At 39.6% G+C, this 27,374-nt stretch overlaps 1 protein-coding gene and 1 pseudogene across 2 annotated transcripts in view; one reads left to right on the forward strand and one right to left on the reverse strand.

Annotated features, from left to right (window-relative positions):
* Positions 1-27,374, reverse strand: part of KIAA1217 (KIAA1217 ortholog) — a 669,685-nt gene that overhangs the window by 536,853 nt on the left and 105,458 nt on the right. The window lies entirely within an intron of this gene.
* Positions 21,583-23,247, forward strand: LOC102534182 (obg-like ATPase 1 pseudogene; annotated as a pseudogene). Its single transcript, XR_012067063.1, has one exon. The product of XR_012067063.1 is annotated as an obg-like ATPase 1 pseudogene (transcript).

Genomic DNA, 27,374 nt, shown 5'->3' on the forward strand with positions numbered 1-27,374 from the left:
AAGTGCTCACTTAATGGTAGGTGTTGCTTCCCTTCTCTGCTGCCGCTACGCAAAGTCCAGCTGATTTGGACTGTGCCAGTTCATAGAGCTGGAGTGCTTTCCTATAATATTGCATGTGTACTCATGTTTTCTTGCCTTACAAGGGTGTAAGACTGGCCTTTTGTAATCCACATTTAAGGCAAAGAATATTTTAACTTTCAATTCTGAGCAACGAGAGAGACAGAGAGAGCAAGAGATTGGTTGGAGGACCAAAAGAGAACAGCTGTGGGGCTCTACCTGCTCTCCCTCCCATCTTCTAGGCCAAACCTGCATGGGATGAAGTCAGTACGTGGAGAAGAGGTCATAACGTCTTGATCAGGCCTGGCATCTCCAAACATTGCTCAAGTACCCCTCTTTTATTATTACTTTTTTTTTAACAGAAGTACAATCAGTTTATAATGCTGTGTCAATTTCTGTGTACAGCGTAATGTTTCAGTCATACATATAGACACATATACTTGTTTTCATATTCTTTTTAATTATAGGTTACTACAAGATATTGAATATAGTTTCCTGTGCTATACAGAAGAAAACTGTTTATCTAATCTGTACATAGTAGTTAGTGTCTGCAAATCTCGAACTCTTAATTTATCCCTTCCCACCCCTTTCCCCCCGGCAATCATAAGTTTGTTTTCTATGTCTGTGAGTCTGTTTTGTTTTGTAAATAAGTTCATTTGTGTCTTTTTTTTTTTTAGATTCCACATATGAGTGATATATATTTGTCTTCCTCTGTCTGACTTACTTCACTTAGTATGATAATCTCTAGGTCCATCCACGTTGCTGCAAATGGCATTATTTTATTCTTTTTTATGGCTAAGTAGTACTCTACTGTACCTTTATCCAGTCATCTGTTGATGGACATTTTGTTTGTTCCCATGTCTTGTCTATTGTAAATAGTGCTGCTATGAACATTGGAACACTAATTCAAAAAGATACACGCACCCCAATGTTCATAGCATTGTCCCCTCTTTAAGTTGGGAGTATAATACCTAACTTACAAGTAAGAGAGGCTGCAACATACTCCATAATATATACTAACACAGCATCTAGCATCTTCACAGAAGAGGTATTCCACATAAAATCATTTTTCACATAAATTACATTCCTTTAGGAGTCATCTTTCAGGAAAATCTTATTTTTATTGAGTTATTTATAAACAACATTAATCATGACCCTGTTTTTTTCAGTGTATACTAAGCATAATTTGATTTTATTCTTGTGACGAGTATGATTAGCAAGTATTTCATTTAAAAGCTGTGGTGCTCTGAAAAGACATCAAGGTGTGGCAAGTTGTTTATCCCTACACTTAGTGGCCCCAGATTATTGTCTTTATACTGTATTGTTCTGACTGTGATTTTCACTATTAGAATATCTGGCTTCTCATTTGGTTCTTTATTTTTCACATAATTTCTAGCTAGGCAGATCACCTGTACTTCTAATTGTGTAAAATACACAGGCCTTGGAACAGACTTTTGTCACTTATTTGGTACTCAATTTCATGCTGTTTAGTTGCTTATTCTGGCTTGTTTCATTCTGAAAATACTGGAAATCTGACCTCAAAATACTGTATGTCAATGATTAACTCTGGGAAGAACTATTGTAAATAGATCTCCTTGTCTAGTTCTATTCTAAAATTAACTGTGTGTAAGCATATAAAGAGTTTCCATTGAGTACAGTTGTTAGAAATTAATCTCTCACTTTAGTTGGCTAGCTTTTCTGAAATGCCATATTTTTGCAAACCATGCCTTGAGAACCATGGAAGCAAGCTTGATGAGCACATAAAAGTGCTTAGGGTACTAATCGAGGCAAAGCAGCTTTGAAAATAAAAAAGCAAGGGGAAAAAAAATCCAAATAATTAACTTGCTAATTGTTTTCCTTAATGTGAATGCTAGCGAGTGGAGGCATTTTAGCAGTGGTAAATGAAGCTCCCTGCAGTCTCGGCAAGGCTGGTGTGATGCAGTCTTTGGGGGAACGGTCCCCACGAGGCTGACAGAGCAGCCAGCCCTGCAGCTTCTGCTCTCTAGAAATGTTTTTCTCCTTCAAGTTGAGAATGAGTCTTCACAGTAATGTTTAAACTTCTTTCACTTTCTATTTCTCTTAAGTTTGAGAGGGAAGAGGGGGCAATATAGGGGTAGGGGATTAAGAGGTTCAAACTACTAGGTATAAAATAAGCTAAAAGGATATATCATACAAAAAAGGGAATAGAGCCAACATTTTATAATAACTGTAAGTGGAGGATAACCTGTAAAATTGTGAATCACTATATTATTTAACATTGTACATCAGCTATACTTCAATAAATAAGAAAATCCATTTATCTTTTCCAGTTTATTTGAGGAGCGCCCTCCTCCATCTGCTCCATGAAACCTTGACCTTTTGGAAGGTACTCATGATCATCTTCCTAAGCTCCTCCTGCATTTCCCAGATCACGTGGACTCACTCTGTGGCTCCTACAAGTTCTGACCACAAATATTTGCAGTGTTTCTCCTGAATGAAACTTTGGGAGCTGTTTTTTAAATTCCCCCTCCACCCCAAACTGGCAAATGCAATCATATAAAGATCCTGAAACAAAGAGGTCATTTGACCTTCTCAGAAAAGCTGAATAAAACTGGAGAAGAAGGCAGGTCTGTGGACACAAATGAGACTACAAGGGCCTGTGGACAGATCCAGAACTCAGTGTCATAGATCCCTGGGGCCTAGCACAGTGCCTGCCATGAAAACACTCAATACATCTTGTTCTGAATTGGAAATTGAAAATGACATATTGCTGCTGCTTACGATTACTCTTGCCGCTATTAGCAAATGGTTATTGATTGCCACTGCATTTCCACAGCAGCTACTGAATCCTCCTAACATCCCGAAGTTAGGGTCAGAGGCTTGAAAAGACCTCGTCATTGAAGGAGTGGTCACTGACAGGTCATTCAAACCTCCCATACTTAGAAAGGCTTGGCAAACTTGTAACTGATCGACTTTGGAGGAAGGGGATGGAAGTGGGGAGATGCTCGGGTTAATCCTAGCCAGTGACTGAGGATAAGTGAAAACAGGGTCTGTGTTCAAAGCAGGGGAGTTGAAACTGCTGATGACTTTCCAGTGGTCAAAGATTAAGAGCAAGGAATGAGGACGGAGCTTCCATCTTGCAGTGGGTCACCTGTGGGGGTTGGGAAGGAAGCTGCAGCTCACGGAGCTGCCTTAGGTAAGGAAGACCAGCTCTAGATCCCACCAGCACTGGTGGGTGGGAAGATCTGATACATCACCAGGCTTGATTCTGACTGGTTGTCAAGCTGGCAGCCTAGTAGCTCTTGGTGGGTGGGATCTAGAGTTGGTCTTGTTTACCGCATTCTGGTTGGCTCAGGAATGAAGGCACTGAGTCTGAGAATGAAATGTTATCAGCGTCTGAATGCAGCATTCAAAGGCAGAGACGGGCAGTCCCTTATTCTTGGAATGCATGTTCCAAGGAATAGTGAACTCTTCCACAATGCACAAAACCTGGCGCATGGCAAAATTATAATGATAATAATCAGTGACTAGAAAATGATGCTCTACTACAGGTGAAAACTCCAAGCTGTCAGGACAAATACTGTTTTCAGAAAAAAAATTTTGGGGACATGTCACTTTCATTTCCATTATATTACTTTATTATTCAGAAAACAATGTGAAATAGAGTCAAGACTGTGGCTTTGTTTACTAAGAGACCTATGTTCAAATCCCGGCTCCCTGGTTTCTCAAAAGACTAAAAGCAGAACTAGCATATGACCCAGTAATTCCACACCTGAGTATTTACCTGAAAAAAATGAAAACACTAAATTGAAAAGATACATGCACCCAAGTGGTCATAGCAGCATTATTTACAATTGCCAAGATACAGAAGCAACCTAAGCATCCATCAACAGATGAATGGGTAAAGAAGATATGGTTTGTATATACAATGGAATACTACTTAGCCATAAAAAAGAATGAAATTTTGCCATTTGCAACAACATGGATGGCCCTGGAGGTTATTATGCTAAGTGAAATAAGACAGCCAGAGAAAGACAAATACTGTATGATATCAATTATATGTGGAATCTAAAAAAATAAAACAAACTAGTGAATATAACAAAAAAGGAACAGACACAGATATAGAGGGAAAAACTAATGGTTATCAGTGGGGAAAGGGAGGAGAGAGGGGCAAGATAGGGGTAGGGGATTAAGAAGTATGAAATACAATGTATAATTACAACAACCATCAATGGAATATAACCTCCAAAAATTGTGAATCACTATATTGTACACCTGAAACTTATATAATATTGTACATTAACTATGCCTCAATTAAAAATAAATCCCAGCTCATTCACTGCCTGTTGATATTTCCAGCCACAGGACCTTTGTCACATTATCCCATTTCACTGATCCTTGGCTTATTCAAATATAACATTGGGATAATAAGAGCTACTTCAGAGAAGAGTTAGTGAAAGTAACTGACAGAAGGTAAGTTAACTTGGAGTACTGATGACATGGCACAGAAGAGGGGTCAAGAGCCTTGATTTTGGAGCCAGACTACCTGAGTGTGAATCTCAGCCAAGTGCTACCTGGGTGAGTTACTTAATTTCTCTGTGCCTGAGCATTTTCACCTGTAAAATGCAGATACTAATCTTACCTACACCATGGAGTTATGGAATAATGTACGTAAGGCTTAGCCCCCTGTCTAGTACAGGGTAAGCAGTAAGAAAGCCCTGACTGTAATCACCACTCCTTGGTGTTACCCATTTACTGGTGTCTCTAAAGTGTCTGTGTTCCGTGGGAGTAGGGAGATTGGAGGAGGGGAGGAGAGAGCTGTTCATCATAGCTGGGATCATCTTATAAGATGACTTGGGGTAAAGAAAACTTTAGAATAGAAAAATATGGAATTTGAAATTCAAAGTACTCAGACTCCAGCAGCTCACTCTCTATGATCCAGCAGCAAAAGAACAGAGTCAGAAGAGCAGCAGAAACATTCCAGAGATGCTTCTGCCTCCAGAATCATCACCACCTCTAGACACAGTCAGTGTCTGTTTCCCCCAGCCTCCCCACCCTGGGTGTGTGAAAGTCCTCACCTGCAACCACCTTCACAAAGAGGGTGCTTAACCAGAAGGAACGCAAGGGGTGGTTCAGCCCAGTAGTTCACACACGGTGGGCCATGTTTCAGAGATACTGCCTTCTTCAGGCTGTGCCCAGATGTTGACAAAACATTGACAGGATGTTGGAAAATATTGACAAAACATATTTTTATGACAGTAAGGCAGATATCCAGAAACGTGTGGAGAGTGGTATCCAGCTGAACGTTTGATAGGAAGGTAAATTAGAAAACTGGTCATTTGAAAAATTTTTGCTGGTGATGACACTTGTCTTACCAGGGTGGCAGCCATGTCTCCCACTCCCCTGCCTCTCAAGAAACCACTTCAGAAGGTGAGCCAGTGAGAATGACATCACAGGGCTAAACTTATCTGCACTACAACCATCAACTGTTTGCAAACATCAGGACTTCATTCTTAGCAGCAATAAATTACTTAACCTCAGAATCGATGGAGGCACACCGGTGTGTAAAACAATGCACCGTAGGACTCCTCCCTTGTCTGATACTTCCCTTCTGTAGTCAGTAAAAGCGATGCTCAGGAAACATAAATAAATTGCCAGAGGTCACACAGGTATCGAGTAACGAAGCTGCCACCCACTTGAAACCAAGTCTGCTGACTTGAGGCCAATGCTCTTTTGCAGAACACATCGCATTTCCTTCAGCCAAGGCCTAATGTATCATGCAAGTGCACGTCAATTTAGGAGAGCTGGCTGGGACTCACTTTTCCTCCAAGATTACCTTCCCACTAGGAAAACTGACTACTCCCCATTGAGCCCCTGGACCACCTTTTGCCAGGTGATTGGCTATACCGCTATTTCAACATATACGCTACTTATTCTAAAACCTACATCTCATGGCCACAAGTTAAGCTGCAAATATATGTACCTTGGACTGAAAATGCATTTACAAAAACTTTGGACTGAGCGTTGCTTAGGCAAAAACTGGTGTTTTTACAGAATTATTTATGGTAGCGGAGACTCTTTAATTCCAACGACAAGGTGGCCTGCAGCAATGTTTAATATTCATTCACTTTTATTCAGGCAGAAAATTGACGTTGGGACAGGTCTATTTTTATAAAAGACGCTCTGGCTTTTCCAAAGGGGAAATACTTTTTTGAATAGTATTCAAAAACGTGCGTGGAAAGTGCAGGGATGACTTTGTACTAGCTACTCCATCCAGTAAAGTGCTTTTGCAAACATCTTGACCACACAGCAGGCTTGAGAGCTGGGACTTTGCTAATAAAGAGGACAGACAGCTCAAGCCCCACCATGTGTCCTAGGCGTAGGTCACAAGATAAATGAAGGATCTTCTCCTTCTGAGTGAACTGACAGCCATTTATTTGCTCCACATCTAGGCTGCAGATGTTGGAAAATGTCAGCCTTCAGAAAGAACAATGAAATAACCACTGCATCTTGACCCAAGCAGACTGCCAAGAGAGTCATGATATGGTGACAGATGGATGGATTTTTTTTTAATCCCATACAAAGAAGTATATGCACAAGGATAGAGGTGGGGGCACACACACTTGCTCATCCTTCACGGAGCCATAGGCACAACTTGAGCAGTGGCTTGAGTGTCCCTGTGCCCTGGGGCCAGGGCATTCTCTGCCCAGGCTTTGCTCAGCCTGTCTGCTGGTCTATCTTTGAATCCTTTATGCCAAGACTGGATTAACCGAGCAGATGGCCATCTGGGCTGCTTTCCCAGGGACAAGGAAAACCCTGTGGTCCAGAGGCATTTTGGGGGTTGAGGAGGGGTAAAAAGTAACACAAAAACCTGAACCAGAGGGCCCTGAAGAAACACAGACAGGCCCATGTCATGACTGCAGGACAAGTGTTCATGAGCAGTGGCATGGGGGCTCGTAGTCTACAGAGCGCAAAGGTCTGGAAACAGGGTGGCCAGGTCAAGAGGCTCAGGTAACCTGAGAGAGAAGCAGCAGGGAAGGTCTGTGGCTCCTTCACTCCTAAGCTGGGGTAGGGTGCCCAGTGAGGTAGGTCCCTCCCACTAGAGGAATGCTAAGGAGGCAACAGCAGCTAGGAAATCAGCAAGATGAAACCAACCCCCTAACCACCAGGGCTCCCATGAAAAAGGGGATTTCTTGGAATAATCAATAGTGAGTAAGTCCAATGTTCAGAGCAGCACTATTTACAATAGCCAAGACATGGAAACACCCTAAATGTCCATGATAGATGACTGGATAAAGAAGCTGTGGTATATTTATACAATGGAATACTATACAGCCATAAAAAAGAATAAAATAATGCCATTGCAGCAACATGAATGGACCTGGAGATTGTCATTCTAAGTGAAATAAGCAAGAAAGAGAAAGAAAAATACCATATTATATCACTTATATGTAGAATCTAAAAGAAAAAAGAAGACACTAATGAATTCATCTACAAAACAGAAACAGACCCACAGACATAGTATACAATCTTATGGTTACTGAGGGGGAAAAGGGTGAGAAGGGATAAACTGGGAGTTTGAGATTTGCAATTATTAACTACTATATATAAAAATAGACAAAAATCAAATTTATTCTGTATAGCATAGAGAACTACATTCAAAATTTTGTAGCAACCTTTAATGAAAAAGAATATGGAAATTAATATATTTATATGTATATGTCTGATTGAAACAGTATGCTGTACACCAGAAATTGACAGATTGTAACTGACTATACTTCAACAAAAAAATGAATTAAAATTTTAAAAATAAAAAATAAAAAAACCCCAAAACATACAATCATTAAAAAAAAACCCAAAAAACAGTGGGTAAGTTGACAGAAATTATTAGGTCCTTATCTAGCAAAGACAGAAACTTGCTAAAATATAAAATTTATTTTACTAAATGTTTACCTCCTTCTATTTTAGTGCTTTTTAATCAATAAAATAGAATCATCCAGGCCCAATGGGGAAAGTTTTCCCAAAGCTTCATCAACTTGAAGCAACTATTACAATATTAGTTCAGCAAATAAATAACTTCTGTTGAGATAGGAAGATTTAATATCATGAAGATGGTAATGTTTCTCCTGGAAATAATCTGTAATACAGGTAGAAGTAGAATCCTGGAGGTTGTATATTAGTTTTGGTACAGTGAGGATATTTTATTTATTTTATTTTTGGAAGTAGGTGAAGTAATTTAATGTTCACATGGAAGAATTAGTCTCCAGGAGTATTCTGAATTATAAGAGGAATAGAGCATGTGGTATTTGAGGCTGAGAGGTCACTGATTTGCCTTACCAGCTATAAAACTTATTTGATTCTTTAATCAAACCAACACAGAGACAGACAGATCAATGCAGAATCCAGAAAATGATCCAATTATCCATGGGAAATTGTCATGTGACAAAAATGGTATTTTACTTCAGAAGAGAAAACATGGCTTATTTAGTCCTTTCTCCACTAAAATGAAATTTAATAAGGTTTGATAGACTTTGCTGGCATCATTGACTAACCATTTTGAGGAAGCAAGTTTGGACCTCATCATACACCAAATACAAAAGTAAGCCCTAGATGAATAAAAGGTTTAAATGTTTAAAAATTTAAAAACAAAATGAAACTTAGAGTTCTTAAGCAACAGAGGAATCTCCAAAACTGTAGAGAAAAAGGCAGTTTTGATGAGAAAAAGAAACTGAAGAACAATTTTTGAAATGATAAATGATTCCACAATGTTGAGACAAGTGACAGACTGTAAAAATTACTTGCAAATCCCATGCGAGATTGAGAGTTAAATTCTATAACACCTATTTTGATAAAGGAAAAGGTATTATAGAAATCAGTAAAAAAAAATGAACAGGGAATATGATTCAAACCTCAAAATACAATACACAAAAGAGTCCAAGTGGTTAATAAACAAATAAATGAAAAGATGGCTCAACTTCACCAATGGTCTGGAAAATACAAATTAAATGTACCACGCGATGCCATATTTCATCCATTAGACTGGTACTAATTACAAAGAACGCTAATCCCCAGTGCTGACTAGGACCAAGGAAAAATTCCTCTCCCATGTGCTGGCGGAAACATGAGCACTACAGTTTAAGAAAGTAATCCATAACACATAGTAAAATAATTGCATTGTGTAGCATTATTTGTAGTGACCTTTCCCCATGAAGAAATCTCTGAAAATAACCTGAATACCTATCAATCAATGGCCAACCAAATTGTGGGACATCATACGGTTAAAAATATATAAAATATGTAAGATATGAGGTGTTACATGGCTATTAGGAAGAATGAGTTAGATCTGTAGCTACTGACATGGAAGAATATCAGTGATATCTTATTTGTAGGAAAGAGCCATTGGTAAAGAAATACATTGTGATGGTTAATTTTATGTATCAGTTTGGTTATACTATGGAGCTCAGATATTTGGTCAAGTACCAGTCTAGAGTCGCTGTAATGGCATTTTGGTATTTTTTAGATGTGGTTGACATCTTATACATAGACTTTGAGTGAAGCAGATTATCCTCCATAATGTGGGTGGGCCTCACCCAATCAGTCGAAAGCCTTAAGAAGAAAAAGACAAAGGTCCCCAGAGGAAGAAGGAATTCAGCTTCCAGACTGCCTTCAAGTTCAAACCTGAAGCATGAACTCTTCTCTGGGTCTCCAGCCTGCTGGCTTGCCCTGAAGGTTTCAAACTCACCAGCCCCCACAGTCATGTTTGTGCTTTCCTTTAAATAAATCTGTCTGTATATATGCATCCTATTGATTTTGTTTTTCTGGATAACCTTGACTAATACAGGCGTGTAGTATTTCCATGGCTGTAGATATACAAAAAACCCATGTGTGTGCATTTATACTTGTATAGGTTTATATGAATATGGGGAAAATTGAGGAAGAATCTGTACCAAGCTGAAAATAGTGATGTGTGTGAGTATCTGTGTGTGTGTGTGTGTGTGCGCGCGCGCATGTATGTTGAGGAAGAGAAGAAAGAAATACAAAGGTGTAGAGCAAAATGGAGCTGGCATGCTATAAAAGAAAGTACAGTAAAACTTCAAGTATATAAAAATTGAATTTGCATGAAAATAATGACATACATCAACTAAATTTTAAAGGTATCAATTGGAACCAGAGAGTGAAGGGCCCTTCACACCAGGTTAAAGAATACCGACTTACCCTGTGCACAGTGGAAAGTCATCAGGGGTCTGAAGCATGCGGAACAATGGATGGAAGCGTATTTGCCAAGATAAGCTCAATTCAGGATTCAGCAAGAGCAGTGTTTAGAAGTTTGGGCTTTCCCATCAGGCAGATTTGGGTTCAAATCCCAGCTCTAACACTTACTTGACTATCTTTTATGTGTGATTTAATTCCTCTGAGTTCCAGTGCCTTATCTGCATAAAATAGGAGTAATAATAATACCTGCTTCACAAGGCATTTGTGAATCTGCAATGAGATCATATATGAAAAGCGCTGGATAGGCTGTCTGCTGGCACAGAGTAAATGGTTGCATTCATTCCCACTGTTGTTTCTGTCCTTACTATTAAAGGCAGTGAGATGATTAGGAGAATGATACTGAAAGAGACCAAGTAAAATTTGCAAATAGTTGAGTGGTTGGTAAGGTAGATATACAGCCAGAGCTCATAAGGAAAGGGGGGTGTGTGTGTGTGTGTGTCTGTTCATGCCTGACACTCATAAAGGGAACAGGCAGTGGCAGTAGGAATGAGTGGAGGGGGCATCTCAGAGGTAATAATCTGCAAGATTACTTCAGTGTCCCAGCTGACTGTTTCTGGATAAAACAGTGATGCTGCTAACAGAAGAAGCCAGCTTGGGAGAAGAGCGTAAGACAAGGAGCTTGGTTGGGGACATAATAATAGCTAATATTTATTGAGTACTTATCTCTTATGACCCTCACAACACCCTGTGTGGTTGTTATAATTACCCTCCCCATTTCACAGAAGAACAGAGACATTAGTCAACTTTCTCTGGTCACAGAGCTAACCATTGCTGGAACTGGCTTACACATCCATGAAGAGAATTTCAAAATGAAGGCATGGCCAAAGGCCTTAAGTGTTGCCAAGAGTCTGGAAGGATAAATATTGAAGACAAGACACTGGATTTGACAATTGGGAGGTGACCTTATCCTTAATAGGGTCTGCGTTCAGTGGCTTTAAGAGAAGAGCGTACCCAAGAAAGAATGGTAAACACTGACTATTTTTTTCAAGGAATTGAACAGCCAGTAGCAGGAGGTGGGAAGGTGCTTGTGACTTGCCTCTGCTTAAAACCCTCCAAAGGCTCCTCAGCTCTCTAAGAAAGAAACAAAATCCTTATGTTTACCTACAAGGTCCTATCTGACCCAGCCCCCACCTACCCTTTTGGTTGTATCACCTGCCAATCTCCCCCGAGCAACTGTGCTCCAGGCTCACCTGCCTGCTTGCTGTTCCCAACATACACACTCTCCTGCCTGGGGGGCAGCACACTCTCCTGTGCCCTCAGCCTGGACCACTACTCTGTCACGTCTGCTGGTCAGAGCCTTCCCTGATCAACTTACCCAAAACAGCACTCTTTCCACCCCCGGTCATTTGCAGTCACTCTTCTTGCTTTAGTTTTCGTCTTAGCCGTCATCGCCATCACTATACAGTTACTTGTTTAGTGTTTGCCTTCCAGCATCAAACATGAGCTCCTAGAGAAGAGGGGCTTTGCTTTTGTTCCTGGTAAGACCTCCAGTAACTGGAGCAGTTGTTCATACATGACAGGAGCTCAATAAAGCTTCGTTAAAGGAATTCAGAAATAATGATGGGAGGGAGGTATAGCTCAAGTGGTAGAGTGCATGCTTAGCATACATGAGGTCCTGGGTTGAATCCCCAGTACCGCCTCTAAGAATAAATAAATACTAAATAAACCTAATTACCTTCCCCCACCAAAAAATAAATAAATAAAATAAACTTTAAAAAACACTTTATTTAAAAAAAAGAAGAAATAACGTGGGAAGGAAGTGTACCTCTTCCACAAAGCCCACAATGTAATTGGATGTCTATAATGTGTGCACACACACACACACACACATGCACACACACAGTACTCAAGTCAGCACAGGTTAACATAGTGCAAAAACAGCACATGAGCCTTATAGAATAGACAGTGGGTTGAGGTCAACCAGAAAACACTTTGTACAAGTGAAGAGATTCGAGTGAGACTTGGGGGGAAGAGGACAGGAACTTGGATTTGTAAGCAGGGACGGGTAAGTGAGGAATGAGTAATGTTTCATCTGAAGACAGCAGGTGAAGGAAGATTGAAAGAGGAAGTCCTGTGGAGATAATCAGTTCTCTGGAGGGTTCAAAACAATTTTTTTTTACTTTGATACAATCCATAGATTTTATTCCAATTTTCACACTTTTACTTGTACTCATTAGTGGGTGTGGGTGTATTACCTTCTATACAGTTTTATCACACGTGCTGGTTCATGTAACTACCATCTCATTCAAGGTACTGAACAGCTCTATTATCACAAGGCTCCTCATGAAGCCACCCACCTCTTCCTCCTCTACCACATTCTGTTGATTTTAGAAGAACAAATCAGGTTTTTTTTTCAGAGTTAGCTTCCCTAGAGGAAAGAAAACTAGCTTACTATGATGCAAGCATCAATAAATGTGTGTATAATAATACATTTGCTCCTTGAAATTTTCATGGTTATCTGGGGACCTGTCTATAACACAGAGCAATCTGAGGGACAGTCTAGAGCAACAAGAGGGTACTGGAAAAGAACATTGGGCTTGGGGTCCAAAGACTCAGTCCTGTCACTTATTAAAGCTGTGTGGCTTTGGGCAATTCCCTTGCCCTCTCAGAAACCTCTCAGTTTCTTTCCATAAAATGGGGTAAAAGCTCATTATGTTGTTACAAAGATTCTACCCCTTAATGGATGTGGAAATGTTTGGTAAATTGTTCTACAAATATAGACCGCCAGTGTCTCCTGTGTGGGAGCAAGTGTTTGACTCTGAGGTCAGCAGGCACCAATGAGCTTTCTGTTCTACACTTCTTTTCTCCCTCTTCAGCACATTATGAGTCTTCACTAAAACATCTTGATTTTATCTTTGGTGTCACCACTGGTCACTAGTATAAATAATTAGATAGAGGACATAAAGGAAAATGATCTAAGACCCCTCTTTATAGAAGAGGGGGCCAGACATCTGGTAGAAGGAAAGCAGCCAATAGCAGAGGAGATATCATGGCTGTGGGAGGTGTATAAATGAACCATTATTTTCTAGGTGCAGAGTATAATTCTTCAAAGGCTTCGGTGGTGGAGTTCCAGGATAACCAAGAAAAAGACTGGTCTCCATTTTAACTTGTTGTAATAAGTTTTCCCCATGGAAACACACCTGCAGTTTTATCAGGCACTGTCATGGGTGCAGAGTATGTTTTATGGAATATGTTTTGGGGTCAACACTGCTAGAATGGAGCTCTTCCACAAACAAGGGGCAATCAGATATCTGTCATAATTCAGCCTCCATCTCATCTCTCATGGTCTCTCCTCTCACAAATTCTATTTCCTTGGAAAGCCAGCAAAGGCAGGTGGAGTCCTTCTCAAACTTTGACCCTCTCTGACCTCCCTTTCTGCTGGAGAAGTTTTCTGATCTTAAAGATTCATGTGATTAGACTGGTCACACTCAAACAATCCAGGATAACATCCCTATTTTAAGGTCTGTAACCTTAATTACATCCACAAAGTCTGCTTTGCCACATGATGTGACAAATTCAGCTTCCAGAGATTAGAGCATGGAGGTCTTTGGACTCTGTTCTGCTTACCTCACTGCTCATAGTCCATAAAATGACTACCAGAAACAGCCAGTGTCTGTGAGTGTCATCATTCAATCCAAGTTAACGTGAAATGTCACAAAGTCTACTTTTCCTCATGCAGGTTTCATGCCTGTGTTATTTCTACTGCCAGTCTGTCAGGGCTGCTATAACAAACATAATATAAACTGGGTGGGTAAACAACAAATGTCTATTTCTCAAGTTCCTGGAGACTGGGAAATCCAAGGTCAAATTGCTGGCAGACTTGGTGTCTAGTAAGGGTCCGCTTCCTGGTTCATAGACGGTCTTCTGCTCCATATGTCCTTCCATGGCCAAAGGAACAAGGGAGCTCTCTGGAATCTCTTAAATCTCTTGGAACTAATCCCATTGATGGGGGCTCCACTTTTATGATCTAATCACCAAAGCCCCTCCCACCTCCTAATACCATCACAGTGGGGATAGGGTTTCAACATACGAACTTTGGGGGAACACAAACATTCAGGCTACAGTCCTTACCAAAAACTTTTAAGTGTCAGGTTCCATCTATAGCCCAGGAAAAATGAGCTATTTCCCAGAAAAAAAGATACAAGAGAACATTTTTTAAAATGTGACGCTTCTTGACCTCTCCTTTGTCCATAGCGAGTCGAAAGCACACCATGGAGACAGTTACCATCTGCATGGTTAGCACTATAAAAATTCCTTTATTTTATTATTACTACAGCAGCAATGTACTTGAATAGTTTTTTTTAATGGATGCTTCAATTATTTATAAATAAAGGAACAGAGGAAGTATTTAGAATAACAATTTTAACTCCAAAACTCTTTGTTTAATATATTTATTTTTAAACATGGTTTGTCCTGCATGTAGATATTCCACGACTATGTGTAATACTAATGCCATTAAGTGATATACTTCTTACAAGAGGCAAGGGAATCCTGTCAGCTTTGATGGGGGCGTTATGGAGTGGAAACACACCAAAAAGAATACGGAAAAGCAAAATGGAAAAGTTTTCAAGTAGTTTGGAAGTAAGGAAGAATGATGTTGAATTATCGCCTAGGAAACCAGAAGTATAAAGTTTTAAATATCTCACCATTAAGGTGGATTAGAGTTTAGTGTCAAGTGTATGTCTCTAGCTCAGCTGTGTGAGGGGAGAGAAAGTCAGAAAGAACAAAGCAAGAAGCCAGGAGGGCCCTGCCCCAGGCTGTGAGCCCCAGCCTGTAGCTGCTCCCCACGAGGAAGAAGAGGCTGAGGAAGTCAGTGATGGGAGAGGCGGAGCTGCTGGTGTACGTGGGTCCTCCTGCTCACTGTCACCCCTCTTACACTTAGACAAGCGACATTCAGCACCATGGCTGCAGATGCCGCTAGCCAAATGAGCAAATGGCAGTGGGCACATATGCCTTTGAAAGTCTACATGATATTCTAATTCAGAAGCCAAAGTCTTACATGGCTGTGACCCTGAGTAATTGTTCTTACACTGGCTGCCCCCCAAAATCACAGTAAAATCATTTTAGACATTTCAGTCTGAACACAGGGATGCTTTTATAAGGCTAATAAACCCATCTGTACAATGTTGTAAAGTTGTATATTTAGAAATTCTTCTGAAACCATACAACCTTGTCTGAAGTACACATCATACTTGTTTTTTGGAATGAAAGCTTTGCAACCCGCCACGGCCAAAAGTAATAAAGTTGAGATTTTAACGTGAAATATCGACACACAGCTGCTTATATGTGGAGGAACTCCACCTATCACTACAGCTACAGTCTGACTGTTGCAGACAGTGTTTACCCCTTGGGCACCAGAGAAAGGATGGCCCAAGGCATGGAGTTAGTGGAAAGTTATGCCATTATTTTTCCAAATATGATTCTGAATATATTTTTTATCACACCTCAAGTTAGAAAACCAAGCCACCAACCAATAATGACAATTCCATCCAAAGTTGCTCATGTCATGACACATTGAGAGCTTAGTGCCTACTGCTGGAAGCTGTAAGTGGCCACAGCTATTAATCAAGGTCAATACCAAAGGCCAAGAGATCCAGGAAGCAATAGAGCTGGAATGAATCTTACATATTCTCTAATCCAGATGGCTTCGTGCTAATCCATGGGCTTCATGCCGTTGTCATAACAAAGGAACTGTGAATCCATACATGTAACAAACCTCATACATAACACACACACACACATATACACAAACACATCCATATGCACTCATTACATTTTCAACTATAATATATTAACTACTATATATAAAATAGATAAATCACAAGGTCCTACTGTATAGCACAGGGAGCTACATTCAATACCCTATAATAGCCTATAATGAAAAAAGAAGATGTAAAGGAATATATATATATGTGTAACTGAATCACTGTGCTGTACACTGGCAATTAACACACCATTGGAAACTGACAATACTTCAATTAAAAAAATAGACAGGAAAAGAAATAAACTATAATATATTGAAAATAGTTGTGTTCCCTTCTCCTTTCCAAGAGAGTATTCAGGTTCATTTGTGCAACACTGGCTCAGAATAAGTCTGAATTTCTCCCTGTATTTTATTTTCTGAAATCCTAAAGATCTTTGGAGGAATTAAGAGTAGGGGAGAGAGATGGAAGCTTAAAATCAAAGAAAGGAAGGTTTTTCCATGTTGAAAAAGTGATGAAATCCTTTTGAGATTGTCCAGGAGACTGGAAGGAGCAATAGAATCAATGGGGCAGGGAATTTTCTAGTTTTCTAGGACATCTGGCATGTCTGGGATGGTACATCATTCATCCGACAACCAGGACTTTTAGACTCGGCAAAGATGACCACGCCCAGACAACCAGCAAAGGAGGCAACAGTAAAAAGATCAAGTGGTTTTGGACAATGTTTCAGGAGTAATCAGTGTGGGGTAAAAATTAGAGGGTCCCAGGATTGAAGGGGGAGCCCCCGTAATGACAGAAATTAGATAAATTACTATACTGACAAAATCATTTTTTGTGATATTCAGAGCCAGATTTAAGCAGTTTTTAAAAAGTGACATTTCATATATACCAGGACTTATGGAAAAAGACTGCTACCTTTCCTAAACATGTACATACAACTACTCTGAAAATGTATACAGATGCTGATGCTGTTGTGGGAAATAAAATGAAATTTTATATAGTTCTAAGTGCATCACTCTTTCAGAATCATCAATTTTCCAACCAATGGTCACTAGAATTACGGCTGCCATCATATTGGTTTTCTCGTGATAATATTAAAATGCTGACTTAGAAGCATAGATTCTCACGCCAAATTGAAAATCACAGCCCTTCTCCATCCCTCTCATTTTTCAGGAGAGGAAAATGAAACAGGAAGAGACGTTACTTTCCCCAGAAAACCTCACAAACTCAAGTCTATGCTGTCACAGAACCCAGCTTCTCCCACTGGATCATAGGAGAAGCCGGAAGAAGACGGAGATCTGGCCTGGCCACCCCTCCTTGGCAGGTCAGGGCAATCCTTCTCTGATTGCTTTTTCCCGCTGCACCTGAGGGAAAATTACTAAGCACGCTTCTAATTCATCCTGGTTCTCTGGCTCTGCCTCCTCTCTGTTGTCTCCTGCTTGAGGCCTTTTGAACTACCCCCTTCTTTGAACCAGATTTAAATGTTTAAAATGTTTTTAGATATACACTTAATAAAATTTTATTTTCCCTGTCCTTAACTTTTACATCAGAAGAATTGTTACCATATCTATGGTTTTCCCTGTACATCAGTCAAATCAATTGCTTTTCTCTTCCAACGTAGTACAATGGATTCTTTGTAAATTTCTTTTTTTTTCCTATTCAGATATAACTGACATACAAGATTATATTAGTTTCAAGTATACAACATAATAACTGGGTATTTATATACATTTCAAAATAATCACTAAAAGGCTAACATTCATCACCTCACATATTTTCAGAATTTTTTCTTATAATATGATCTTTTAAGGTCTATTCTCTTAGTAATTTTGAAATACCCAATATAGCATTTTTAACTATAGTCACCATGCTGTACGTTACATTCCCAGGACTTTTTTTTTTTTTCAAAAGATTTCATATATAAGTGAGATCATATGTTATTTGTCTTTAACTAACTTATTTCACTTAGCATAATGCCTTCAAGATCTGTCCATGTTGTCCTAAATGGCAATATTTCTTTCTTCTTTTATGGCTGAAGAATATTCCATTGTGTGTGTGTGTAAAACATTTTCTTTATCCATTCATCCATCAATGTGAAGTTCCTGAGAAAAGACTCCCCATTCCTTCCCTAAAGGGGAAGGCGTGGCATGCCACTCATAGTGGGAATTCCTAGAAGCAGTGTGGTTTCCTAAGAAGCTGTGTATCAGAAACACATGAACCACTTGTGAAATGCAGATTCCTGGGTCTCAGCCCTGAAATCTTTTGATTCAATACCTTTCACCTGCACCCATCACTCTCTAGGTGATTCTGATGCAGGCACAGGCTTGGGGATGTCTATCTTCTCTAAGGCAGAGGCACAAATAAAGCTACAAAGTAGTTTTAATTACAGCTAAAGATCATCATGATTAATGACAGAGCTTTGCTTCTAGCAAACGCTTTCTTTAATTGACCCTTTGATTCTCCTATCTCTGGCCTCCTATTCAGTCCTGTCCATTTTACTCTAATATATAATTAATCAGCTCTGTTGGACAATATATGTTCAATAGAAGCAACAGAGAAAACTCTTGTAGTCTGAGGAATAAAATTTACTGACCCTTGAAGTCCACCATAAGCTACTAAGGTGTTGGGTTCCCCTTCTGAGATCATAATTTATTAATCAAAAGTGCAGCAAAATCTTACGTGAATTTCTTTCAACCAACATTAACTGAAAGGCTACTACATTTGATGTGCTCTATCAGGAAGAGGGCCCATGAAGGCAAGTTACTCTTTGTCCCTTCCTTCACGAAGAGCCCAGCTTAGCAGTGAAGAGGAAAATTATCCTATCCCTGGTTATACTTCTGCATCTGGTTTTTCCCCTACTGTGGTATTGTTAGCTGGCATTCTTTGAAATTCATAATAAAATAGTTTCAGAGGAAATAAAAGAATTGAGGCCATGATTACTCTTTTCTTTGCTATTCTGGGAGACTTAACAAAAATGAAAGTAAGGAGCTGGTGGCACTTCAAACAAAATTACCTTAGCCTCTAATGGCCAGCACAGCTCTTTGCCAGGGTTAATTTTGTCCAGAGGACATTAACCATGGAGCAAACTCTTCTGTTAACTCTAAAGGCTGCTGAATTATCCTGTAAACTAGAACAATGAGGCACCTGTGGGTTGTTCTTTTTAATTAAAAACTCTTTAATGGAATGGACTTTCAGGCATTTACTTGTGGTAAATGCTAGAATTTGGTCCACCTCATTTTGCAAAGTTCATTTTGTAAATTCTGTTTAAAAATAGCCTCCAGGTTTGAACACACAGCAAAAAATTCACAGCAGACTCTGAAGGATGGATTTACAGGTTATTCAGATTACAAAGCAAGTAAGATTGCAATGTGTCTGTTGGATGGATGGGTGTTTATAAGTGCCTGGAAATTGGCAGAGGACTCCTGAGGGAACAGAGCAGGTCAACCAGGAGACGGTCACATTGGAAGACCTTAGGTCATTACAAATGAGAATGGGTTGGAACAGAAAGTCTTCTGGTCAATCTAGGGAATAAGAGTTGAATTAGCCAGAGAGGTGAAAGGATTTTAAAAAAAAAATCCAGTGAGAGCAACTGTTAAGCAGTTAGTGAGGTGTGAAGCTCAGCTGTGTTTAGGAGAATACTATCCCTAGATGAACTTTCAGAATGTTCCTTGGTAAGGATCAGTGGAGCAACACTGTTACCCAAGTGCTACTCTAGGAGATTTTGGAGCAACTGCCTCACTTCCCCTTATTTCTACACAGATCCAGGATCCTTGCCCTGAGGAGAAGTTGAGCAAAGAATTTTCCATGGAACTAATTTCTACTGAAGCGCCTTATACATCAGAATTTGGATGGAGGGTGACTGCATGTATCAATGACAACTGGTTCCCAGAAGATACGGCTCAATGCCAGCTTCTAGCTTATTTCCAGCATTAGTTCCTATTTCTCAATTGAAGATTTATATATTTCATTGATAAACACCAAAAATTAGAGCAAAAAATCAACTTCTTTATTCATCTGTTCTAACAACACTTATGGCAAGCTATGTGAGGAACTGTTAACAGTAACATTAAGCTTTAGATAATCCTTTGATTTATTCATTCATCCAACATATACTTTTAAGTACCTTTTACATGTCAGGTTCCTGAGATACAAAAAATGGACACAATTTCTCCACTACTCAACCTAACAACTTAAAGGATGACAGTAAATTAATAACTAAAATAACACTGTAAATTAATTATACTTCAATTAAAAAATGGTTTAAAAATTAAGAACTGAAAGGAATGTGTAATTATAAACTGACATATAATGTATTAGTCAGGGTGACCTCAATTATGCGGTGGCCGCAAACAATTTCAGCATCTCCAGCTTACAATGACAAAGGTAACCCTCTTGTTCACAAAATAGTCTACTATGGAACCATGCAATTCTCCAGAACAGACAAGGATTGACCTCCAGACGGGAACTAACTATATATACAGGAGGTAAAAGCAAGAGAAAATAAAGATGTATTAGATTTGTGGCATGAGCAGCAGTCATTCTGTATATAAATGACCATCAGACTCAGGAAATTAGAAAACAATCTGTATGAAATAATCCAGGCTGTTATTATGTGAGAGAGAAATTCTAACCACAACCAGGTGGAGAGTGAGGGACATCAGAGAGAATTCACTTGCCCTGTATCTTGATAAATGCAGACTCATTCATTAAAGATGAACAAACGGGAAAAATGAAATAAAATAAAGAGAAAACAGCCTGCGACCCCAAAAGGAGGGAAATGTCATATTTAAGATGAAGAATAATTACCTGCTTAAGAAAAAGTCTACAAGAGTTATAAGATTGTCAGCAATAGAGCTTTGTGTTTCCCCAGTGTAAGCAGGCTGTGAAGAAAGAAAAGAAAGTAGTAAGACAGCAAGAGACTAATAAGAAGGTGTTCAAGACAGAGGAAGAGAAGAACAGGGAACTAGATAAAATACGGAGATATTATAAGAAAATTAGAAATGTACTGGCAGAATTAAAAATCTGCTCCAAAATTATTTTGAAAGTTAATTAAACATGTAGAAAAATTGAAGAAATATGAAAAAATTGAGATGCTCTTACAGAATATAGAGGGAAAGGATCGAGATAAATATAATGATAAAGAGCATGACAAATATGAAATGGAAAAAATTCCTTGTGTATGTGTGATTGGTAGTCCTAAAGATGAAGTAAGAGTTAATAGTAGATTATTGAAACAAATAATCAAACTCATAATAGAACATTTATGAGTTAAGAAAGTCTTGAGTCAACAATATATCAAACAATTAATGAGAAAAAAATATTTTTTACAAAATTAATGGAAAAAAAAAACCCCAAACAATTGAAATAGAATGAAACAAAAAACAAGAAAATAAGTTGTCAAAAAACATGTAAATCTATTCTCTTCCTAGCAATGAAAGAAAATGTTTGAAAGGCATCACTTGTCATTTGATTAGGCAATTTAAAACTTTTGGGCTGCTGCTGATGTGCGTGCTGCTTGGCAGAGGGTCCTGGCCTGCGATCTCTCCTTCCTCCCCGCCTCCTGCCTCCCGCTCCTGGCAGGACCCATCTCCTGCTGCCGCTGGGACCCCGTGTCATCGCCCGCCCCCAGCACGATGCCTCCCAAAAAGGGAAGTGATGGAATTAAACCACCTCCAATCATTGGACGATTTGGAACCTCCTTGAAAATTGGTATTGTTGGATTGCCAAATGTCGGGAAATCTACCTTCTTCAATGTATTAACCAATAGTCAAGCTTCAGCAGAAAACTTCCCATTCTGCACTATTGATCTGAATGAGAGCAGAGTACCTGTGCCCGATGAAAGGTCTGACTTTCTTTGCCAGTACCACAAGCCAGCAAGCAAAATTCCTGCCTTTCTAAATGTAGTGGATATTGCTGGTCTCGTGAAAGGAGCTCACAATGGGCAAGGCCTGGGAAACGCCTTCTTGTCACATATTAGTGCCTGTGATGGAATCTTTCATCTAACACGTGCTTTTGAAGATGATGATATGAGGCATGTTGAAGGAAGTGTAGATCCTATTCGAGATACAGAAATGATACATGAAGAACTTCAGCTTAAAGATGAGGAAATGATTGGGCCCATTATAGATAAACTAGAAAAAGTGGCTGTGAGAGGAGGAGATAAAAAACCAAAACCTGAATATGACATAATGTGCAAAGTCAAATCTTGGGTTATAGATCAAAAGAAACCTGTTTGCTTCTATCGTGATTGCAATGACAGAGATTGAAGTGTTGAATAAACACTTATTTCTGACTTCAAAACCAATGGTCTACTGCGTTAATCTTTCTGAAAAAGACTACATTAGAAAGAAAAACAAATGGTTGATAAAAATTAAAGAGTGGGTGGACAAGTATGACCCAGTGGCCTTGGTCATTCCTTTTAGTGGGGCCTTGGGACTCAAGTTGCAAGAATTGAGTGCTGCGGAGAGACAGAAGTATCTGGAAGCGAGCATGACACAAAGCGCTTTGCCAAAGATCATTAAGGCTGGGCTTGCAGCACTCCAACTAGAATACTTCTTCAATGCAGACACAGATGAAGTGCATGCATGGACCATCAGGAGAGGGACGAAGGCTCCTCAAGCTGCAGGAACGATTCATACAGATTTTGAAAAAGGATTCATTATGGCTGACGTAACAAAATACGAAGATTTTAAAGAGGAAGTTTCTGAAAATGCAGTCAAGGCTGCTGGAAAGTACAGACAACAAGGCAGAAATTATATTGTTGAAAATGGAGATATTATCTTCTTCAAGTTTAATAAACCTCAGCAACCGAAGAAGAAATAAATTTTAATTATTGATCAGATAAACATGCAAGTTCCAAAAGGCATATGCTTTTTTTAAAATTAAAATTTCTGAAAACTGGAGGGGCAAATAGAGTTGGGGGGATGGGACTCTTCTACAAACAGAATTATTTTTATTTGTTTTAAAATTAAAATATTGTGTACCCAATGAAATGCAAGTTCACTAACTGTGAACAGCTTTGCTTTTCATGTGATTAAGACCCTACTCCAAATTGTCGAAGCTTTTCAGGAACCATATTACTCTCATGATACTTCATTAATCTCCATCATGTATTTGCCAAGCCTGACACATTTGACAGTGAGGACAATGTGTCTTGCTCCTTTTTGAATCTACAGATAATGCATGTTGTACAGTACTCCAAATGTCTACACTCGATAAAACATTTGACAAAACCAGCAAAAAAAAATTTTTTTAATTCATTTTTCTCAACTCTGGGAAATTTGTAGTGAAATATGCATTCTCATGTTATCAATGATGAAAAATCACTACAAGCTTAGTGAAAGGCAATCTGATGTTGTATTTTGAAAGTCTTAAACCTTTGGATCCTGTAACTATACTGCTAGGTACTTATTTGGGTTACGTAGCACAGAGAGAAACACCCAAATATATATATATATATATATATACAGGGAATGATATTCACCACAGTCTTATTGAATAATAGCAAAACAGGAAACAGTCTCCGTATGTCCAACCATCATTAAGCCAATTACAGTGTGTCCCAGTTGCAGACATGGAGAAGACAGGCTTTCAGATTCATCCAGGTTTAGGACTTGCTGAGATGTAACAGGAAGACAGTAGAACAAGAGGGCTTGAGCTGCTGGTAGAGTTTGGTTGAAGGACTGGGTCACGGAGTCCAAGGTAGGTAAGGAGGAAGTCATGAAGAGCTCCCAGAAGATCAGGGAGAAAATCTAGTGGATAACAGCCAATATGATGACATAGTTGAAGAATCAGGATATTAAAAATGACTGAGTGAGAATGCTGGGGGTGGGGGGGAACATGTCATTTCCAACATGAAACTATCCTGAGTGAAAATCAGAGGATGGATTTGGGAGTGCTTGGTTTGAACAGAGTGAAGGAGGACCTCAAGATAATAAAAATCACCAGGGTATTCAAAGAACCATTTCCGCTGACACTGAAGTCAGCCAGGAGGAAGGCAAGATGGGAGTGGAGAGGTCTGTGAAATAAGTGCCAAAATCTTCCGTGAATGAGGGGGGTCTATTAGTCTGCTAGGGCTGCCATAATGAAGCACCATACACTGCCTTACAAAAGGGAAATTAATTTTCTCGCAATTCTGGAAGCTAGAAGTCCAAGATCAAAGTGTTGGCAGGGCAGATGGCTGTCTTCTCCCAGTGTCTTCACATGGTCTTCCCTCTGTAAGTCTGTGTCCCAGTTTCACTTTCTTATACAGACATCAATAATGTTGGATTAGGGCCCACCTCAATGACCTAATTTAATGTTATTCACCTCTTTAAAGACCTTATCTCCAAATACAGTCACATTCTAATGTACCGGTGGGGGGGGTGTAGGATTTCGACATACGAATTTGGAGAGGGAGGCACATTTCAACTTATAACAGGGAGTGGCCAGGAGGTCTGTAAGTGGCAAAAACCAGAAGAGACAGAGAGGAGTGTATTAAATGAGATGAATATAAATTAAGGAGAAGTGAATTTTTGTGGCTGTGTGGTATGGTAAGACACCAACTTTACCAATCCAGTTGTACACAGAATGGGAAAGAAAAGGCTCTCCATTTAAGAAAGTGACCACTCATAGGATTTTTCCTATCACCAGTGGTGAGGCAGGTGAAGCAGGTGAGGCAGATAAGGAAGAAGATAAAAGAAATATTTAGTAAAGAAGTTAAGGACTTAGCAGAAAGAAATTTCCGTTAAAATGGTACAGTAGATCCATAATTTCTCACACTCTCACTTTGCTAAACACATGCCAATGTGACCAAACAGAAAAAGAGCAAACAACAAAACATAGCCAGGCTTTTAAAGAAGCAAGTATCACCCTGGACCAGGAACAGAGCGGAAACATCAATGGCTAAAGCACAGTCCTGACGAGTGCTATTGCAGATGCTGGCAGGTGCTGAATTGTTCACCATCTCTGGGAATAAAGATGCCCCAAGGATTGGGGATGGTCCTCTCTCTCTCCCTAGAAAAGCTAAAATAAAATCACTTAGCGTTTATGAAATTTACCAATGAGCTCCGTTTTACTAAATCCAGAAGTCAGTGCTCAAACCTCGTATTCTTTTTGCTACTCTTTTTATCACTCTGTCTTCTTTTTGAATCCTCTTTGCAATTCTTTCACTCTTTCCTCTTGAAATGTTTTCTTCACTTGGCTTCACGAACACCATCCTTCTTCTCATATTTCAATGGCCTCTTTCTCATCTTCTTTATGGGCTCCTCTTCATTTCCTCCACCTCTAAACATGGGCATAACCAAGAACTTGACCCTCAGCCTTGTTGATTCTCTTCTCTGTTCACATTCTCTTCCTCCACGATTTCACTCATCTCCTGGCCTAACAACCACGGACAACTCCCAGATTAGATGACTGTCCCAAAGCCAACTTCCCACCTGACATCTCCACTTGGATACCCAACTTCCTACTTCACATCTCCACTTGGATATTTTGTAGACATTCTAAATGAAAACGTCTAAAACTGAACTCTTGCTCTCTGCCCCTTCCTGCCACATCCCCACCGACACCACATGGCCCGAATCTGCTCTTCCTGAATTCTTTGCCATCTTAGTGAACAGCAACCCAGCCATTCTAATACAACACAATTATTGGAGTTGTTCTTGATTCCTCTCTTTCTAGTTTAGTCCACATCTAATCCATTTAGTGAATCTTCAAGATCCTAATAACCTCCATCACTTCCACCCTTATTGTTCACTGCATTCACTCCAGCTGCACTGGCCCCCTTCTTGTGTCCCAAGTAGGCAAAGCTCCTTTTGCCACAGGGCCTTTGCACTTCTTTCCTCTGCTTAGAATTCTCCTCTCCCTTATTCAAGTCTTGCTTGAATATCACTTCCAGCAAGTCCTTCCCTGATCATGTTACAATAAGAGAGCCAGAATGATGACTCTGCCATAGACCTAGAAAGTAATCCACCCAAATTTGAATAGAGAAGCAAAGGGCTCAAGAGAATGCCTTCAAATATAACAAACTGGGCTATTAATGAGCTGATGACCCTAGTCATCAGGTGAAGGTGGGAAATTATTTTTATGTCAATTTGAAAAGCTGCAGCTGAGAATGTACATAAACAGTGATAACGTACAAGTCACACTCCAGCTGACCAGGGTGGATGCTCACTGAGAGGCGGTAGGAGCTGGAGGTTGGGGGTTGCCCACGTGAAATACTGGCCTAATTTATTGAGCATTCACTAAGCGCTGGGCCCTTGCTAAACACTTTAAAAGGATTCTCTCATTTAATTCTTATAACAGCCTTATAAAGTCGGTATTATAGTTATTCCCATTTTACAGATGTATTGAGGACTCTAGGTGTAATGCCTGAGGTTAATGTATAAAGAAAAATATATGCATACATTATTTAGCATTATAAAAAGCAATTAATAACTGGATCATTAATAAGAATAAAATCCTTTTATAAGTCATACAAGCGTGCTAACTTCCTCATCTTTCACAGCACAGAATCAATATATATTGCATAAAGTTAAAGAGTGTAGCACAGAATGAAAAATCAAGAGATGTAAGCATCAGCACATCACCTGGGATGAGTCTGGAGGTAACCAAGGGAACACCTGAGAGAGAATATGGGAGGAGACCAAGGATCCCCTTAGGGGAGGAGGTGGTTATTTTCTATATGATCATCTCTATACTATTCAAATTTTATGATCAATACACACATTACATTTATAAGAAAAATTCCTTAAGTGTATAAGTGGGGAGTTGAAAAAAACAGCTGTGCAGACAGTTGGCAAGAGTGGTGGCATGTAGAAATCGAGAGCGTCCTCAGTTGTTTCGAAAGGAACAGCTGATCATCCTGGAATCCGTAGAGAAGACACGTTCCAGAAGAAGGGGAGCCGACTCATCTCAGGGCTCCCCAGAGTGGTGTCTCCTGCCCACCCCATCCCACTCCCTCACTACTAGCCCTGTGCCACACTCAGGGTCTCTGAGCACTGGGGGAGCCATCCAGACTTGACGTGAAATCAGCAGTTTTCATGTCTATTTGGTACTTCCTCTGGTCATTAAGCATATATACATATCAATATAATTATACACATGTATTTATGAACATTATACATGACTGTAAGGGGTGATTTGCATGTTGCCCATCAGACGACTGGGACTTAGGTGTGTGGGTCAGGCAGAGCGAAGCTTCCAGAAAGCGAAACACTGCACACTTCATCACAACAACAGACAAGCACACAGCCTCTACAACTAAACTCTTCTCAGTCAGTCCTGGACAAGGCCCTCTTCTATCAAGATCACATCATTTTGATTACAAGCAATTTTAAACAACCATGTAATTATCATACGGGACTACCATCATAGACTTGGTTG

This window comes from Vicugna pacos, chromosome 35, assembly GCF_048564905.1.
Source record: "Vicugna pacos chromosome 35, VicPac4, whole genome shotgun sequence".
Lineage (NCBI taxonomy): Eukaryota > Metazoa > Chordata > Mammalia > Artiodactyla > Camelidae > Vicugna > Vicugna pacos.